This window comes from Leiobunum rupestre, chromosome 2, assembly GCF_980474605.1.
Source record: "Leiobunum rupestre chromosome 2, qqLeiRupe1.1.hap1, whole genome shotgun sequence".
In the NCBI taxonomy this organism is placed as follows: domain Eukaryota; kingdom Metazoa; phylum Arthropoda; class Arachnida; order Opiliones; family Sclerosomatidae; genus Leiobunum; species Leiobunum rupestre.
In genome coordinates this window covers 39,573,618-39,588,373 of record NC_143385.1, presented here as the reverse complement: position 1 = coordinate 39,588,373, position 14,756 = coordinate 39,573,618, and positions in this window count along the sequence as shown.

Sequence of the window (14,756 nt, the reverse complement as noted above, 5' to 3'; positions counted from 1 at the left end):
CATGTTCTAACAAGCTCTCATTAAAACTGGTATGAGATGCGAAACGACGCTCGCTAGTCCGCGAACTTAGTTTTTGAAACGACGCATGCGTGTGCACTCAAAATTCGCTTGTGACCTTTATGAGTGCAGCTGACTTTATGATATTAATACAATCTTCACTGGGACGCAAAAAATATAGAAATAATTATTTGAGTTCAAGGCGTAGCTAAATTTATAAAGCTTTCAAAAGTGAAAACTTAGAGATATTTTGGGAAAACAATGATGAATTATTAATCTGAACATAAAATTGATTATTCAAACCACTCAATTCGATCGTCTGACATGTGTTATTTCCAAAAATTCAGAGCTAAAGGTTTTGTTAATAAACCTACATTTTAAATACTATCAGTTTGGTTGAATTTCAATTTGACTCACCCACAGGGGAAGAAGTCACCAAGACTACTAAATTGCGGGATTACAGAATTTGCTAATTCTTCATTCTCAGCGACAAAGACAGGTATAATAGTAAGATAGAGTTTATGTACAACTTCAAGTGTCATACAAATTGTTATTATGTTACTTATACTAATAGGGTACCAGGAATAAAGAAGGAGTTGATCAGTGAGATTAAATGCCACCAGTAAGCATACGCGGCTTTGGCGTACATAAGTTAGGGCAATTATCTTCTCTTGTCCATATTCAAAGTTTCGTTGGGCGTAGCTTTTTGCACATACGCCGATGATATGACAAATGGCAAGCATGAAAAATTGCGGAAATAAATTTGAGAAGTACTAGATCAAAAGATATCCGTTTATAGTGGGGTGGCGGAGTGGTTAGTACTTTCGTCTAGCAGCAAGAGGAGCCAGTTTCGATCCCAGCTTGTGGCACTAGGTAGAAACTCGGAACCACTCTTTCTGCGTTAAATTTGCATATTCTCGCCCCAACTGTTTAAAGGGGTTTCCCCTTCCTATAAAAACTTGTAGAGATTAATGGTAATAATAAGTGTAGGGTAGACCCCGACGCCGATTTTTTTTCAACGCCGCCGCAGCCGATCATTTTCCAGCGCGACGCCGATATCCGTCTAAAATGCTGCCACGCGGATTTTGCGGTTTTCAGCAGTAGCGAAGCTTGGAATTACTTTGGCAATTGCAACGTTATGAAGACGGAATTATTAAATGCTGTTAACACATGTAACATAATTACTCATAAGTATGCCACTAGCTCTATTTCTTCACTAATGGTTTGTTTCACAAATATTGCGTCATCCGTATTCTACGTAATATTATACGTTTTATATGATGTCATATTTGACGTTATTGAATCTCAAATGCCGATTATGCTGTCGCACAATTAGCTGTACGTTTGATAAACCAACGGCAATTATTTTAATAAACAAACAGGTTTGAACAACCAAGGCTTAAGAGCTAAAAAGAACTACAATATACTTTCAAGTGCTGTTCATGCAATTAATATGCAAATTAATGAAGTTTTCGGAAACTTAGGTTCTAAAATAAATTTGCATTGTCAAATCTTGGATTAATAATCCAAGGTCAAATAAAAGAAGCAGGTTTACTGGAAAAAATAGTTGAAATTCCAGTTGAACTTTTATGTGGCATCTACAAGATTGGGGTCAATGAGGTAGAATAAATAGAGATCCAAACCAATCTGGGATTCGCGGGACACGTTTTATTTGAGTCGGAGAATTAGGCTTAAGTTTCAACTTTATCCAATCGTGTTCTTGCTATCTGATTCTTTAAGCAGACACTTTTGCAAAATATATTAAGTCTTAGTTTTCCAAAAACACGATCGATGCGATGGTGCCAACATGACTTGATTGAGTTCATTTACTAGGCCTAACTCTCCAACTCAACAAATACTATCCCTCGAAACGGTAGGTCCTGGAAGGCGGATTTGGTTCTCTATTTATTCTACCTCATTGGTTGGGGTCTTTGCAGATTCTTTAGAGCCTAGGCCTAACTCTTCTGGGCTTAGTATGGGTTTTAATAAAGATGGTGGAATATCCATCCCACTTCGACATCGACTTGTTCCCTTTTCGGAAAGCGGTCCTTGAACCGTATTGGTCATTTTCCCCAACCTTTTCTTTTTCTAAACTACTCATTATTTAACTTCATCCGCACAAACCGAGCGAGTGTATAAATTTCAATAGAGCTACATTGGGCCTAGGAATATAATACTCGTACCATCCTCCCATCGGCCAATTATTTGGCCCATGATCATCCTAATAACTTCCATCCTCCTAGATTGGGCTGACTAAAATTCCGACAACAAAATTCCTTCTCAATTTAGAGGTTATCCATTGGCTTAAATACATATGTCAGTAGCCAATAGTGTGACTCCCAAAATTACTAGGATGAATAAAAAGGTTAAAATCTAACGTAGTGTCGTAGTTCACCTTTTTAATGGTTCATGGTGAAACCAAAGATAATTTAAACTCGTACCCTAGATTCGAATACTGAGAGCTTTCCCATTGACGGTTTTGTTACGAAGCGTTTACCCTTTTCCGGCACGTGACCTCAGAAAAATCGGTAAGGCGCAAACCATGGAGCGAATTTTTTCTGAGTTCCAGTGAAAAGTGGGTAAACGCTATCGGCAACGCGCGAGAGAGTGATTTCGAATCTAGGGTACGAGTTTAAATTATCTTTGGTGAAACCAACCGTTAGTGAAGATTTTTTAATGGAATAAAGGTTCAGTGGCATACTTATGAGTAATTATGTTAGATATGCTGTTAATTATTATTCTAAACTAGCTTAAATGAAATAAGCCTATACTCGGAATAAATTAAACAAGGAGCAGGACCACAGGTAGGTTGATTTCTACTTTCTAGTATAAAAATATTTTACTTTTATAAAGAAACGCCGGCTCACGCCGCCGCCGCCGATATATTTTAAGTCAACGCCGCCGCCTACAAAAAAATCGGCGCACGCCGTTCGCGCCGCCGCCGCCGCCGACAAAAGTTTCGCGGCGTTGGGGTCTAGTGTAGGGAGCTGTTGGCTCGTGTGGAGTAAAGGGCTCGAACGCATTGTAATCTCGGTGCCTTGGGTATTAACTTAGCGGATTTTTATTGATCAAAATTTTAAATTCACCCAACTTGATCAAACAATTGACATTTCGGTTTTAGTTTATTGAAAATAAAACTAATTTTTTCGTGAAAACTTTCATGAGAATAAAAACATCTGTTGCTTTATTTCTACCTGAATTTATTTCTCTTTAAGCATTTAAAGTTTGTATTTTAGCGTAACATTTAATATGTATGAACCTTTAGAACATATATTATTATCGGTATTTTTTCAAAACAACTACTTAAGTACTGTGGATTATGAAGTTGATTTCACATCATCGCAATCCAATTTTTTCATCGAATTTACTGCAAGACATTTCTATCTTTAAATGGGTCACATTCGTGTGCTAATAATAATTATTAAACAATTAAAAATTTAATCACGGTTTAATTATTTCAATCACGGTTTCATCATTTTAATCACGATTTAATAATTTCAATCACGATCTAATCATTTCAATCGCGATTTAATCATTTCAATCACGGTTTCATCATTTCAATCACGGTTTAATCATTTCAATCACGATTTTATCATTTCAATCACGATTTAATCATTTCAATCACGATTTAATAATTTCAATCACGATTTAATCATTTCAATCACGATTTAATCATTTCAATCACGATTGAATAATTTCAATCACGAGTTATTAATTTCAACCATGATTTAATAATTTCAATCACGATTTAATCAATTTAACCTTAATTTAATCAAATTAAACTAAGAAGGGTCAGATATTAAAATAGACTTAGAATTCGTTCGAGGGGGTAGTCACTGAAGAAATCTGGTGTACAAATAGTGAGAACTCGAAATAATTATTTCCCGAAATCTAGAAATCCACAAGAAATATTGGAAATATTGGAAATCCAGGAGAAGTATGGAAAATACAGGATAAATATTGGAAAATACAGGAGAAGTATGGAAAATACAGGATAAATATTGGAAATATAGAGAAATAAACGGAATTTTTTTTTGATATTTCTGGAAATCTAGAAATACAGGAGAACTTTTTAGAAATCTCGAGAAATTCAAAGAAATATTGGAAATCTAGAGAAATAAATAGAAATATCGAAAATATTTCTGGAAATCTAGAAATATTTCAAAAATAGCTATCGCACTCTTTGGAGCTCAGAGCGCGCCCACCTCTGGTGTATATTTACTAAACTTAATAGAGTGAATCCCTTTTAAATCAGGAAGGAGCCTCTTTAGAGGTTGTCAAGTAACTATGAGCAGATTATCTGCTTTAACCGTTTCAACAAAATAGCAAAAATACTAAGAAAAAGCAAAGTTAAAAAAACGAATTTCCAATCGTTAGTAATTTCGAGGAAGCTTTGGTCGGCATGTATTTCAACGAGTGGCGGATACAGAAAACCTCAAGGGCGGGGTGCGCTAAAAGACATCTTGAGCTATGGGTGTATTAACAAATCATAGAGCCACTTGTCGGGGCGCACCCTCCCCTTGCCTTGAACCGCGCTTGGTGCTGGGCCGCCCACGTCAAAGGGGTGGGGGGGCACACCCCACATGTAACCGCCACTGATACCAGCTTTTGAGTATGGATAATTTCACTTTCAGGATCTCGGAATCTACAGAACCTGTTATCGTACTTTCCGGGAGAAAAGGAGAGAGATTTTAAGCACCAGGAAAGGCGGAGGTCCGTGGTTTTTCTTCAGGGAATCACTGAGCGAACCGGATGCGAGACTGGATGCTACCCGAATATTATCTTTTAACCTGAATTCATTCTTCAAGTGCCAAATTAGCTTATATTTTCGAAATGATTGTTTCGATAAACGTTAATCCTATTTCCTCGAAGCGATGGATTTTGGAAGCTTATGAATAGAATTGAGGAAGCAGACGATATTTTAACTTCTTTTACATCAAAGATGCTTGGAAAACAGAGTGGTCGTACATTTTTGAGTGTTAAATAAATAATTTAGAGCAAAAAATGCTTGGAAACGCTGACAAAATATCGAAAAGTTCCCTAATTCTATTAATCGGCTACCAAAATCCGCCGCTTGGAGAAAATAGGAACAACGTTTATTCCGTTCAGGCTCACAGAGCGCTGCGAGAGCAGAAAAAATAATTCAACAGTAAGTAGCTTGTGCTAGTGGCATCATAAACCTATCATAAGGTCCCCATAAGCGAAGGTCTAATCTTGATGATCACCTAGCCGTTACTAAGAGGTAGATATTCAAAATCTGCACCTCCTAGTGGCTACGTCCTCAACTATGAATTTCTTAAATAAATTTCGCGAAATGCATTATGAATGCGCACATGCCATGCGCGAACGTTTTTAAAATTTAAACTTGTTAGAACTACGCGGGATAAATCTCCGCCGCGAGCCCTAAGCACCGTAGCCAAGGCTTATTCGCTATTTTATCGCATTAAAACTTAAAATTAAAACTTAACTTAGAAAAATGATTCACCAGAACCTAAAACTGGCTATTAGAATAAAATAAAATTTGAGATTTAGACGCGTTTTGTACGGCATTTATAAACCCGAGCGCGGCTGCTCTACCAAGTAAAATTATATTTTAGAAAAAGAAGATGTCGCTACTGCATTATCGTCGTACACTAATTTTCTTATCGCATGGACAATGCCGTAAACATGGGGCTCTATGTGAGACCTTTACTTATGGGGAACTTATGATAGGATTATGGTAGTATTTATTTCAGCACCATTTATCCTAAGTGAATTAACATCTCCGTATATATACGTGCTTTTCTGAGATAAACCCCAGTAACTTAGAAAGTCTTTATTTTTACTTACCCTTGGCCGCTCAAATACTCTCAACCCTATAACAGGCGAAACGTTTATAATCACAATTACGGGGTGAATAATTGATGTAATATTATAATGGGTTTTGTGTACAGTCGGACGTGTCAATTTTGGTCTTTTTTGGTTCGTGCTTATACGCACGATCTATTTCCTGAAGCGGGCACTTTCAGCCCCGAGATACACGTACATTATCTACGAAACCGATTCTTTATACTTCATAGCACCCAAACACGATTTATCAAGAAATCTAAATTTTCACAAATTCACACAACTTCTCGTGAGTTTTCTTTTCCATATCAATAAACAAGGTTATTTCTGCCGTAAAGCTAGTTGCTCGAAATTTTAGTGCCTTTGTTATACTGCCCGAGAGATCCCCTTTGGAATTTTACATAATTTAACTCCTCGTAACGAGTTTATAGATTAATGACAAATTATTTAAAAATAAAATAATTATATAGTTGTTTTAGGATTATTGCCCTTTTCTGAAAATTCCAAATTTCAAAGAACTAAATTTCTTGCCTATACGTGATTTACGAGGTAACCGCCCCCTTTTTGGAGGCTAGTGCTGTGAAAGCTACCAGCTTCGATGCACCGACAAGGAATGTCAGCCAATGAAAAAGGCGTGCCGACATCTTATGACGGCGCCCACAGAAAAGCTCTCGAAAATCCCGTATAACCAAAAATTAATTTAAAACATCGCTTCTTTGTGACGTCTAAGATCGTTTCAATTTGCACATTTGAACTTCAAAATTGGTTCTCTGGTGCACTGCCTACTAAATACTAGGCCTGGAAATGCCGACCATGGGTATTTTTAAATTGACATTCTCAACCTGCGCCTATTCACTCACTTTCCTGAGGTGACGACGTAGATAAAATCATACAGAATGATAAAATGTAATCGTGGCTCGGTGGTCGGTGCACGGTGTGACCTCAGGTATTTATGATTTTTTTTTAAATTATTTAAACAAAATTAGTAAAACTCTCAAATATAAATACTTATACGAACAGTATTACTCAATATTATTAATCAACTGATGTAGTTTCCCCAAGAATTGTAGTCTAGGCACAATTATTTCCCTTAAGCCTTGCCAATAGATTTAATGTCATTTTTTTATTTTAAGGAATACCTCTGACCACACTGCCTACCTCTGATGACTTGTCCGAAATTGATCGTTCCTATTTTAAAATGTTTTTAAAAAGTTCCTAATTTTATTACTTAAAATGGTAAACTCCTGTATCTTTAAGAATTGTTCCTCTAAAGGCTGTAGTAGTAACTTGGAAAGTACAAATACGACATCACACATATTAAGTTATCATTCTGTGCCAAAAAATAATCAGTTGCGTGATAAGTGGGAGGCTGTTCTTTCTAGACTGAATATGCCAGAATCTGCAGTAAACATTTTAAAGACTCTGATTTTAATATCTCGACAAATAAAAAGAGAAGACTATTACCAAATGCAATACCATCAGTATTAGATGGCGAACCACTCGTTAAGAAGTCAAAACTGGCGAAAGAATCTCAAGTTGCAATTTTTGGAATACAGAAGTTAACAACTCCCGTGAAATGTACAAACACCAATGAAAATCAGTCACCACAATTAATCAAAACTCCACTTAAGATTAGGTCGCCTATGACCCAAGTACAAATATCCACTTCAGTTGTTACTAGCAAAGAGGCCACCAATACTTTCTCTCGTAAGAGACTCTTCCATGAAAACCTAATTGAAGCTGCGAATATCAATCTGAGTCCTACAACGATAAAAAAATCCAAGACCATTCTAGCTTTCTTATCACCAGAAAATCAAGAGGAAAATTCCAAATATAACAAAAGAGATTCAAAAAGTTCACTTATGTCCAGATCTCATAACTGAGGGCAAAGAGAACTTCGGTGATATTACTAGTTTATTTAATGTTGATTGTAATGAACAACTTCCTATTTTCCAAAATGTATCGCACACTCCTAAAACTGTCAATGTAGGTATTCAAGTTTCAAGCTTCGTAAGAAGATCCAGAAATCTACCGAAAACATCATCTCGTAAACAGGGGTGAATGGTGAAAAAACTTAAAAAAAAAACTTAAAAAAAAAACTGAAAAAAAACAGAGGCCAGAGCTGAGAAACTTGAATTAAAAATTAAATCATTGCAAAACAAAACCACGATTTTAGGGAATAGCGTAATACCGCAATTAGTTAAAATTAACAATGCTGTTAATGAAGGAAATTTAAAAGCAAACTTTCTAATTGAGCAAGTCTTTTGCTTTGGAAAAAAGAAAGCCAAATTCCAAGAATCAACACTGAAAGTCAGCGTGCTGTGGAATCAGAAGTCTCCAGCTGCGTATCGTTATGTCAGGGAGTTGGGCATTTTACATTTACCCCACCCATGTACCATAAAACACTACCTTGGTTCAACAACAGGAGAAACCGGTGTAACTTCACTTGTGAAATTTCGTCTTAAGGAAGAATATAAACGTTTAGAAAGCCCACATCAACGTCTTGGATCATTGATTTTTGATGAAATGTCCATAAAAGCAAAATATCTTTACGATCGGAAAATGGATTTATTCTTTGGAGAAAACGACATTTCGCGGGAAGAATTGGGGGTCTCTGAAACTTTGGCAACCCATCTTCTTTGCTTTTATTATCAAAGCTTGTCGTCTGACATTCGAATGCCAGTAGCTTATTTCTTTGTAACAAAACTAAATGGTGTAAATCAACACAAAATGACCCTACAAGTGATAGATGGAGTGGAACATGAAGGCTTTATTATTACACGTCTAGTCAGTGATAATGCCAAAATCAACCTTGCAACCTTCAAAATGTTATGTGGAGGTACTCTGAAACCTGAAATTCCACACCCCCTTGATGGAACTCGTAAATTAATTCTTGCTTTTGATCAAAGCCATATCCTTAAAAATTTGCGTAACCTCTTTTTGGCTAGAGAATATATTCTAATTGGCCTAAACATTTCATCCGATTTTATTAAGAAGCTTTATCAACTCCAAAAAAATAATGTCATTAAAGCAGTTAGAAACCTGACACGGAAACATGTTTACCCGACGAATGTAGAAAAAATGAACGTTTTAAGAGCTATTCAGTTATTTTCCCCGGAGATGACATCGGCTCTGAAAACCATATTGAAGCTTAATCACTGTGATAACGAGCAACGTGAAGATTTAGAAGCCACCATATTTTACATGGAATTAATCTCAAAGTGGTTTGATATCCACAATGTGCGAAGCCTGCAACAAGGTGTTGTCACAAGGAACGAAAATAAATTGCCATTTTTTGACGTAACCGACGAGAGGCTGGAGTGGCTTGAAAATGATTTTATACCGTTATTGACCATGATTCAAGATACTGCTATGACCAAAATGGAGAAACTAAGTGAGGAAACATTTGAAGCGGTGGTGTTAACTTCAAAATCTACTGTAGCTTTGGTTAAATACCTCCTGGAGATAGATTTTATGTTCGTCCTCACAAGAAAATTGTCATTGTATAGAAATGTTTTTTAGTCACCTTAGGCCCAAAGGTGGCTACAACGATATGATGGACGCTAGGTCTTGCACTACCGCAATTGAAAATACCCTGAAAATTGGCCTTATTAAGCCATCAAAATTTGGAAATGCCTACACAGAACCAGAGAAAATAGATAAATTTACAACCAAGATTAAGACATTAAAAGAATCAGTACCATCAAAACAAAATATTACCTCAATGCAAATTGAAAACCAAATTAAATCATGGCCAGAATGTGTACTGAATATCCTTAAACGCATTAGTACAATTTCACCACAAGATTATGTAATGCTCTCCTTAAGAAACACAGCAGTTGCATTAGTAGGCGGTTACATTGTTCGAGTCACGGAGGAAAACAGCAAATGTGAGATGTGCCTGGAAAGAGTTTCTCAACCAAGATCTAGTTCAAAAGCTCTAAGTCTAATAAACTTTTTGGATCGTGGTGGATATAGATATCATAGCCATTTTTTAATTAATGTTTTGAGTGTAATTGCAGATTTTGTAAAGGAAGTTATGCCTTTTATTTAAAAAAATGGTTCTTTGATGATTCTTATCCATATCATCAAACCTTACTTTTCAAAAGCTTTAAAGTGTAGCTGTGATACATATCTTACACTAACGTCGTAAGTGATATATTGTTAACCAAATTTGTAAGACCATTGCTAGATAACTATGCAAAAGACGTCACAGATCAAAAAGAAAAATACAAAAAACTTTACTCAAAACCTCTTTCACGCAAAACAGTAAAACTGTAACTGTGATGTTTTAGTCAAATAAACCTTTATTGAATTTTAATATTTCTCGTTATTTGAATTTTAAGGTTCGGTTTTACACTCAGGCTTTCCCCTCTTTTTCGCTTCCATACATGTAGGAAATAGAAAAATGTACTCTACCTTTAATAAGAAATTCAAAATTCCCGCTTTTATTTTCCGCAGAAAGGCGACACCTAGGGACGTTCTGGAAACCTATGGTTCCACCCCCTCTATTTTTCCATTTCCAGGCCTAGTATTTAGTAGGCAGTGTCTGGTGTAAGCGTTCTGTTGTAGAACTTAACACCTCTTTCACTACAGCGACGTTGAACGAAACTATACGATTTAATATGTAAAAAAGAATATATTTATCAGGGTCAAGGTTTCCTCGGCAGGAGAGGGGCATGCATTAGTCCTTATTCCCGGGCCACCACCATGCACTGCTCTTTAAATGACTGCCTACCGAATACAAGCATTGCTGTTTGAACAACAGCCGGAATATCGTCACTTGATCGATCGAACAACGGCAGCTAACCTAATCCGGTAGTTTCCTTCTGTTACCAAATTTAAATTGTCCGTTGGGGCGACAGTTGCCTACTGGACAAAAGGCTCATTTTCAGAAAGACAAAACTAGCTAATGAGTAGATTTCCCGATTTCCCGCATACCCGAAGAAAGGGAATTCATTTTGCGATATATGCTTTTAGTCGTTATTGTTCGCTTTTCGGGGACAATGAATGTACAAACAAAAATGTTGCTTTCGTGTAGCAAATACGAGAGGCATTGTTTAACCCTCAGGCTTTAGTTAAATGGTTTGAAGGAGCGTTTTTATTCCTTATCGAGCAATGTCGAAGGCTAGTGCGAAAAACATGACGACGGGATGACTACACGCGACACACCAAAACCTGGAGTAACTGTAACTAGTCGTTAAAGGGAATATAACCTCTGGTATTTCTGTCGCCCTCCGAGGGTTCCAATATTTTCCGCTGCCTCCCATGGCTTTTCACACCTGCGGCGCTGATAATCGCTGATTGTGAAGGGAATAAAGGAAATTGATGGGGTCTTCCATAAAGAACGTGTTGGAGGTTCTATTCCCTTTAAGCCACACTGAAATAAACCCAAGTTGTTTTTAGAAAAAAACTTGTGGTTTTTTTAATTTTTATTACAGAAAAAAGTTATTTCTAACCGAAAATAAAAACATAAAATAATAAATAATAATAATCAGCTAAGCTAATACCCAATGCCCCTACTGATTTTCAATGACTTTAAATCAGCTGGCCGGCCAACGACTACCTACACTCACTATTACCGTTAAGCTGAACGACTTTTTATTGCAAGAGAAATCCGAAGAACTCGGGTAAACCGTTTTAACCAATGGAAAGATAACTTGTAAACACAACGCTAAAGGAGAAATTACGAGTTTTCACCCAGCGCTACAAGCTGATTTCGAACCCGGCTCCTCTTACTGCGACGCGAAAGTGCTAACCACACCACCACTCCATCTGTATTTGAAAAGATAAATGGTTCAGTTTAAAGAGTTCCCCCAGCCAGAATAGAGGAGGAACATGCTTCTGGGCGTTAGTTTCGGTATTTCCCACCAACGGAGAATGGCGCTGCACACCCCTTCGTTCTCTCCCAGTTCTAGATCCCTCCTCAGACATGTTCGTGAGGGGCCAATTTTTCCTCCCCTAACGAGAATTTTGCTTCTTTATAACTCAAAGCTTTGGTTAATGGAGAATTGGTATATGCAGTTAATCAGAACTTTAAAAACGCGACCATTACTTTAAATTACTTTAAACCAGCATTTCAAATTAAACCAAAGGAAAATGTGACCTTTTTGAAGAAATATTTTTTCCCAGCCGTGTCCGTACAAACAACTAAACGTGATTTTCTTTTCGTCGTCGTATGGAAGTAAATCGGTTGATTTTTAATTTGTTGCACATAAAAGTGTTTCTGGCTTGAGTATTAAATTAATGTTTAACATATATATTATTAGGCTTCGAGGTGAACAGTCGCACGATATTTACTCTCCGTATATTGATAAGAGATTAGATTAAGATCAGAGTCCGTAATTTAAATAACGGTCAGTTATGTCAAATTGCTTTAAATGTGCGAAAGTTTTTGTAGGAGCTAAAGATATTATTCCATGTTCTAATTGCCATGAATTTCTACATCCTGCCTGTGGTGGAATTAAATCGGATGAAAGTTTCAAAAAAATGGGTTCCCGGAAGGCAGTATGGAAATGTGATCCATGTAAAGCGGTAAGCGAGAAATCAAACAATAAATCTGATGAAGAGGCGGAAACTAGTCCTATAACGAAAATATCAATATGGCACAATTACTACAACAACTTCAAAGTATTAATAAAAAATGAACAAATTAGACGATATTGAAACCCAAGTGAAAAAAATTGCGGATCTAGAACATTTTTGTTCTAATAAAATAGACGATTTTACTAAAGAATTACAATCTATGACTAAAACCGTAAAAGACCTCCAACATGATAATCAATTGCTAAAAAATGACTATGCAAACTTGGTAACTAAAGTTAAAGAACAAGATACAATAATTAATGAACTCAAACAAGGAAGCCTTTTTTGTAATTTAGAAATATCTGGTATTAACTATACTAATAACGAAGACTTATTTACTGTAACAAAAGATATCGCATCTGCCGTAGGCCTTAATTATGATTATAATGACATAAATGCAGTTTATAGGCTTCCACGCTCGCCTAACCAAATTCCTATTATTAGAAACCGTTTTGTGTAAAAAAAAATAAGAGGTATTTGGTTGAAAAAAATTAAATGTGTAAAAAATTTATCCGCTACCGATGTAAATAAAACCTTGAAAAAGTCAGATTATGTGCAAATGAACACTTAACTCCCATGAATAAAAAACTATTATATGAAACGAAGAAAAAAGCAAAAACCGTTAACTTTAAATATGTTTGGGTCCAAAATGGAAAAATAATTATGCGTAAACAGGATAACGAACCGGCTATCAGAATTGAGACTTTAGATGATTTAAAAAATCTTAAGTAAATAGATGAGATATATTGCCTAAACTAATACTGCTTTTTTATGTTAAGAGATAACCAGAATTTTGATTTTTTTTTAACCCTAGTTATAATATAGTTCATTGTAACACAGAAAACCTAAACCAAACAAACTGTAAAAATTTTATATTACTACACTTAAATATCCGTAGTTTAAATAAACATTTCAATGAATTATTAATCTTTCTAGAAACTCTCAAATTTAAAATAGATGTAATAATATTAACCGAAACTTTTAAAATTGATAATGTAAACCAATTTAGTATTGACGGATATAATATAATATCATCCGATATTTATTTTAATAGGAATGATGGCGTAATATATATTAATGACAATTTACAATTTAAAAAAATATATTGTGATTTTGTAGATGCAAATATTCTAGCTATAGAAATAACGTTATACCAAATAGCCAGATATATAAAATTATTGCTGTATATAGGTCTCTAAATAATGATGTACAGGAATTTATAAGAAAATTCGCTAGTAGTCTACAAATGTTGTCAAACGCTCCTTACATTATGTTAGTAGGCGATTTTAATATTAATTTAAATGCTAACAATAATACTACTACTGACTACTTAACATTATTATCTGAATATGGTTACGCGTCTTGTATAAATGAGCCAACGAGAGTGACTGAAAATTCAAGTACATGTATCGACCATATATTTCTAAAAAAGGACAATTTAGAAATCAGAACAGCCGTATGTGAAACTAACATTACAGATCATTATCCGATTTTTGCTAATTAACCATATATTGGTAGTTTTGAAATAAGTCTTAATTATTGTGAATCTATAAATATTGATTATGATCTCTTAGTAAATAACCTTAAAAAAGAAAAGTGGACCACAGTTACTCAAAATACAGATGCTAACAAAGCTGCTAATGTTTAGGCTTAGTTTCTCTTTTCGATTTGATAGTCGCCAGCCAGATTTCCCGCACGGTACTGATGAGTTCCAAATAGAAATATATTTATAAAAGCGCGCCACCCTAGGGAAGTGAGAGACTAACCTAACCTAACCTAACCTAACCTAACTTTACCGTTAGTACACCTGTAGCAATTTTGTTTAGGTATAACGTTTTTTGCGTACCCTGCTATATCTCGGGGCAGAAGTAAAAAACAAAACAAAAGGTCCCCATGAACCGAATCCGCCTTTTGGGCTATATTTCGGAAACATATTGAATTCGGTCGAATGGGAATACACCCAACTTTTCAAATAGGCTTCTGCGATAATTGGTTGCAAATCAGCCAAAGCAAAAAACATCTCTTCCCCCTCCAGACAAAAAATATACCTTTCTTTATATGAGATGCTTTTCTCTTCGCTCTATTGATAAGTATTTCAAAACCGTATAATATGAAAACATTTTTTTTAAACACAACAGATTCATAGATTTGGACAATCGATGAACACCTTGGTGTCAATACCAGAAACTCGAAAAAAGGCTATCGCTATGTGAATTGACGAAAGCCAAAGGCTATTTAGGTCGTGTAGTAGTCAAACTTTTAGTTTTCAACTAGTTTACTAGTTTCTTTTATTAGAAATTAAACTGGAATACTATTTACATGAAACCACGGTTTGTGATGGGAATAAA